This window comes from Palaemon carinicauda, chromosome 14 (genome assembly GCF_036898095.1).
Source record: "Palaemon carinicauda isolate YSFRI2023 chromosome 14, ASM3689809v2, whole genome shotgun sequence".
NCBI lineage: Eukaryota > Metazoa > Arthropoda > Malacostraca > Decapoda > Palaemonidae > Palaemon > Palaemon carinicauda.
Genome location: NC_090738.1, coordinates 37,812,616 through 37,818,615, shown reverse-complemented (window position 1 = coordinate 37,818,615; position 6,000 = coordinate 37,812,616). Strand labels below are relative to the sequence as shown.

General features: G+C 41.6%; 2 protein-coding genes across 2 annotated transcripts in view; both read left to right on the top strand.

The window, feature by feature from the left end:
* LOC137653523 (glycoprotein-N-acetylgalactosamine 3-beta-galactosyltransferase 1-like) overlaps positions 1 to 6,000 on the top strand; it is a 170,333-nt gene that overhangs the window by 64,155 nt on the left and 100,178 nt on the right. The window lies entirely within an intron of this gene.
* Positions 1 to 6,000, top strand: part of LOC137653521 (uncharacterized) — a 70,643-nt gene that overhangs the window by 1,249 nt on the left and 63,394 nt on the right. The window lies entirely within an intron of this gene.

Below are 6,000 nucleotides of genomic sequence, written 5' to 3'. Positions count from 1 at the left end.
CTTGCTGGACTCGGAAGGAAGAGACAAAAGCGCACGACACTAGGGGCAGTTTAAACGTTGAGGAATAACATTGTGATATTTAAGAAAATGGTCAACATAACCTGAATTATCAACAAAATCACCATGGAATTGAGCCACTGCTTTTAGATACGGAATGCTGAAACCGGTACAAGTTTCTATAATATGTTCCATCTCAAAATACGGGAAAAAAAACGCACTAGTAACGAAGGACGAGTAACTAGGTCAAAGGTTAAAACGGGAAAGGCAGGGGAACAATGGGTCGGAAAACAGCGCATACAGAGATAAAGGAAGGGGGGGGGGTAGGGAGATATCTGAATAGGCCTACTACCTAGAGTGATGATTGGTTAAGGGAAAAGCAACGAACAAAAGAGTGAAAACATGAATGAACTAAATACGGAAACTAGACGAAAGAAAAGTTTTATAAGACACAGAGGAGAGAAAAGGAACTAACCAACAAAAATAAATACAAACAATATAGGAAGATAAAATGGAATGAACGGTAAATAATAGAGAATGGGAATATAAAATGAGGAGATCATACCGAGAATTAACTGGATAAAAAAACTAGTCCAGGGTAAGTATTTATGTGAAACCGGGAAGGGATAAAGAAATAACTCAACAAATAAAACCAATATAGGAAGGTAAAATGGAATGAATGATAAATAATATTGAATGGGAATAAAAAATGAGAAAATAACACTAATAAAAAGAGTAAAAGGGGGAGTGGAAACTCCTGCGCAAGGGGGGGGGGGGGGATATATGCGCAGATCGGAAACTGTTGAAACGAACGTACGTACAAATGGGAAAGGAAATAACAAAACAAATAAACCCAATATAGGAAGGTAAAATGGAATGTATGATAAATTATATTGAATGGGAATATAAAATGAGAAAATAATACGGTAATAAAAAGAGTAATAATGGAGAGAAACTCCTGCGAAGGGGGGTTATATAAGCGAAGGACGGAAGGTGGGGCGAACGAACAAACGAACTAATGGGTGCTAATGTTAGCATGAAACGCTAACATTTGATCTACATCAGGTATGGAATGCTAACATTTAATCTACATCAGGCGTTGGCAGCACTGGTTACTGTATTACTACAAGAAATAACCTTTGAAACGGCTCCTCCCAAATATATCCAGGTATACTGATTTGTCTTTTTCTACGGTTATAATAAATACCAGAAAGAAATGTATAGAGAAGAAAAGAACTGAATTACGGTTATATATCGGATCCCCAGTATGTTTTCCCCACCCAAAACCCCGAGTTCCCACTGGGGGTCCCCCATTATCGGCGGATATAGATGTACTATATATATTTCTGTAACTATTCATTTGCGACGGGAACGAGTGTTATTTTCGAAGGGAGCGTAATTTTTCCTATAAGAAAAAGTAGTTGGAATACTAGGATACATTGAGATGTAATAATATACAATGAAACCAGTCTTTTTGCAAGGTTATGTAGATAAATTAAAAAACAAACCAATGGTAGGCGTCAAGTTTTGCAAGTTATAGAAACCTATGGTACATAGTTTTCAGTAAGTTATATTGGGTTTATTTTACGTTAACACAGTTTCCCCCCACACGATTTTAATCAACGTATTTCAATAAAACATTAATACATTTGGGGGTGTATGTAGGATAGCGGCCACCTGTATGTATTATTAAGGCTAACTTAGAATACGGCAGTGTAAGGGGGGGTCGCAGGCGGGCGTTAGCCTCCCCATTAGGTGCGTAGGTAAGGACACGGCTTGTAGATTAGGTTAGGGGGGAAAGTTTAGGTCTATTTTTAATCAATGCATGAGGAACTGGCCGCTGATATACGTTTGTTTAAACCCATTACTGTGAATCTCTTGGTAATAGTAACCGAGGTAATCAAATTATAAGTTTTAATAATTGATAATTAATACTGAAATTTAAGTCCAGGGTGGGTGTGTATACGATAGCAGCCACATGTATGTAAAATGGCAGCCGGCCAAGAATACATTAGTGTAACGTGGGTTGTAAGAGGCGTTGCCCCCCCTCCCCCTGTTGTTAGGCAAGTCGGTAAGGACACAGCTTGTAGGTTAAGTTAGGTGGGGATGTTTAGGTTGGTGGCATTCTTGTGAACTGGTTTTACAGAAAAACGATCAACTGGAAAATGGGAAGAAAATTGCCAATTTCTGTGGATAAGGGGAGAACTGGTTGCTGATATACAAAGGCTCCCCCTCGGTGCTAACGCTCATAGGGAAACATGTTCCGTTTGGTAGAACATAGGGACAATAAGATAATGTTTAATTGTGAGTGAAGCGAACATACGGCAGAACAAACACCAATAAATCATTATCTTAATTAAGTTAGGAGTTAGTAATATGATGAATACTGTTGTGAACGACTCCATAGAAAATGGGATGGAAAGTCACATTTTCTAGGCATCCGGAAGTCCTTGCAAACAAAAGCTCCAGTGTTTTGACAGTTTCATTAATATTACTTTGTAAACTCACCATAGCTCAAAACCTAAGGATTTCCGCCAGAAATCATTATAAAGAATTTTCAAAACACCTATAAATACACTATATTCCCTTTTTTGAAGCCATAAAAAATATTTTAATATGAAAATTTATCCTTATTTAGGTTTTACTAGACATTAATTTTACCTACTAGACATGCCTCTACAAGTAGGTCAGACCTACGGTAGGCTGGATGGTAAATACAGTATTCTTTAAAAGGAATTAATTTCTCCAGTTATATGTGAAAGTTTTGTTAAAAGCTCACAATAGTTATACAGATTGTAGGTCTAGAAGTCAAACTGCTTAACTAAGAGATAAAGTCATGGTTACCAATGAAAAACAAAGTCACGGAACATATATCTTTGAAACTTATGTAGGAGGATAGTTTCAAAGAATAGCTGATAAAATTATAGAATACATACATATACCAAAGGCACTTCCCCCAATTTTGGGGGGTAGCCGACAACAACAAGAAACAAAACAAAAAAGGGGACCTCTACTCTCTACGTTCCTCCAACCTAACCAGGAACTCAGCCGAGTTCAGCTGGTACTGCTAGGGTGCCACAGCCCAACCTCCCACAGTAAACTGATTGTCGAAAATAAGACTACTATTTAATGTATTTTGTGGTGTTTTAGAATGTTTTTGATCATTCTAGGCAGAAATACATAGTTGTTGAGGTACTGTATAGTGGATTGACTACCATAACTGGAAAGCTATGGGCTTTTGCCAGGTGTTGTCACCAATTATGTTCAAAACACCTTGGAATTTACTGTAAACTAGTCTAATTTTATGATGATGATGATCATCATCATCTCCTTCTACGCCTATTGCTGCAAAGGGCCTCGGTTAGATTTCGCCAGTCGTCTCTATCTTTAGCTTTTAATTCAATACCTCTCCATTCATCATCTCCTACTTCACGCTTCATAGTCCTCAGCCATGTAGGCCTGGGTCTTCCAACTCTTCTACTGCCTAGTGCATTTTGTATGATATTTAAATTAAATGTTTCTGCCAATTGTCATGTTAAAAAACCAGTCATTTTAATAAAAAAAAATGTTATTGTAATCAAAACATAGTAAAGTAATGAAACAGGATCAAAATACTAGCTTTAGTTTCCAAGGACTTACAGATGCATAGAAAACGTAAATGTTCAATCCCATTTTCTTTGGAGTCGTTCGTAGCCTTGTTCATCGTACTACAAATACCTCTTTACTTAATTGAGTGTATTCACTTGTACAGTATGTTGGTACGCCAGCATACTCGCAGATATACGTTGTCTCATTATTCCCATTAGCCCCATGGGCTAGTTTGTTCCGACACCACCTACAAACCTTCGCTCATTATTATATAAGGTTACTTCGGTGAAGCTGAACTAGCCATGACTTTCAACAAGGTAAACAACCCCACCTCTAATTAGGGAGGGTGTTACACCAGCCACCCCACTTTCACACTCCCCCGTGATATGACATCACTTTTACTTTTGTCTCGAGAGATGGTAGACATGCTGTCTGTCTCTCCCGTTAACATAACTGTCCTTTTAATCTTTTTCTTTTGAGGGATTTGTTTGGTCGGCGACAGAATCCAGGGAGTGATTTCTTATTCCGGCATCTCGTTTCTTCCCTGTCGTGTCTGCTCGTTCAGTCTCTTCCGGAGGATGAATGAGTAAGAACGATGACTAATTGACCCCCGGACAACCCATAAGTGCGGAGACAGTCGCTTCCCATTGCAAAGCAACGGTGGCTACTACTGTGAAAGTCTCTCCTGTTGCCACTTGCAGCAACTCCTGCCTTCCTTGGGTCTTTTGGGTCTCGCCATTGAGAAATGGTTTTTCAAGGGTACTTCAGTTAAGGACAAAACGTGAATGAATAGCTGTCTCTGCAGGGGTTAATCGCGGTCTTCCCCTCTGAGACTCTTAGGTTGGGTGAACCACCAGAGATTCTCATGACCTTGGCAGAACTCTCTGCATCTGCTCATCACCCTTCATTCCTCCAGGTCCAGCTTACGAACGAGAACAGTTGTAGACTGGTACTCCTCGGAGTTACCGGTCGAGGTTTCCTCCTTATGCAGCCTAATACTGAAATGCGAATAGAACCCAGAAACTGAATTAGGTTAGTCTTCTAAGCTTGCTGATTATATGGCCGCCTCAGACAGCTTGCTCAAAGCCCCAGGTGTAGAGCGCCTCTCTCACCCACAAGCAGAGCCCTCCTCACCTGTGAAATTGTTCCTTTGAGGGTTCGGAACAAGTGTTCGATTCGTTGGCCCTCGTTCCAGATCTTCGGAGCAACCAGATGGTGATACCTGCTGACCACTTATGCTTGCTACCTCTCCCATCGACGAGTCTTCAGCGTTATTTCCGTATATGGTGATGCTTGCGGCTGCCTCCTCTCATTGTTGTGCCCTATGCTCATAAAGGTAGTGAGGCCAGGCCTTTTGCGACCCTGCCTCGGGCTTTCCCTCCTTCACTTGTGAGAGCCTGTTTTTTCCTGCTGTGCATCAGCTCATAGGAAAATCTTTCTTAGCCTTGCTCATGCCTCCTTCTAGGAGCATGGTAGATAACTCCAACCTCCTCTTGAAGAGCTAGCAAGTGTTAGTGTTCTCTTCATGCTTAGGTAAAACAACCCCTTCATGCGAGATAACAAACCCACACACTGAGCAGTATTAAGACGAACGGGCGAGCTCTTCTCGCTGACGAGGGTTTGCTTAAGCACCTCTACCTTATTCATTTTCATAAGAGTGAGTCCACCCAGACACTAAGCAGTAGCAGCTAGTTGCGCAGGTTAACTCATTTTTCTGACGAGATGTGCGCAACTACATTTGCTCACCAGCACCCCACAGTGAGTTTCAAGCACGAGCTACTTTGGTTACGCATCCACCCTCTCATATACAGACACCAGACCTCACCAGGGAGGTGGGAAGCTGCAGTAATACAGTGAGTCTCTTAGACAGAACCCTCAGGGGTTAGTGCCACAATTGTGATACCTACTGATTGCTTGCAGCCACCACACGCTCCCATTATGCCCCCTTGGTACAACGAATCTTGTTAGACATAATCATACAGGATTATGGTTGCAGATAGGGATGCCTGCCGACTGCTTGTGGTTGCCGTATCACACCAGAGCTTCCAGGGCACAGTGAGTCTCGTGAAACATAATCCTTCGGTGTTATTATCTTTGACCTCTCTTGGATAGAGAGCTCATCGGAACACTCGCATGGTATCGGTCTCCGACCCCTTATGGTCTCCACCTTCTCCATCATGCCCGTAGGTCACACCGGTCTCCTTTGACAACCCCTCTAGGTTATTGTCTCGTGCCTCTACTCCCAACGGGATGGAATCAACTCGTGCTTAAGTTTATGAATGATTGCAAACAAGAATTTGCTTACGGGTGTGTGCTTATCCCGCCCATGAGGTGGCCGGCCGAGCTCGCACTGCCAGCATAGGTCTAATCACTTCGCTAGCGGCATGTGCTTTTAGTGGGCGCATGCATGTTCAT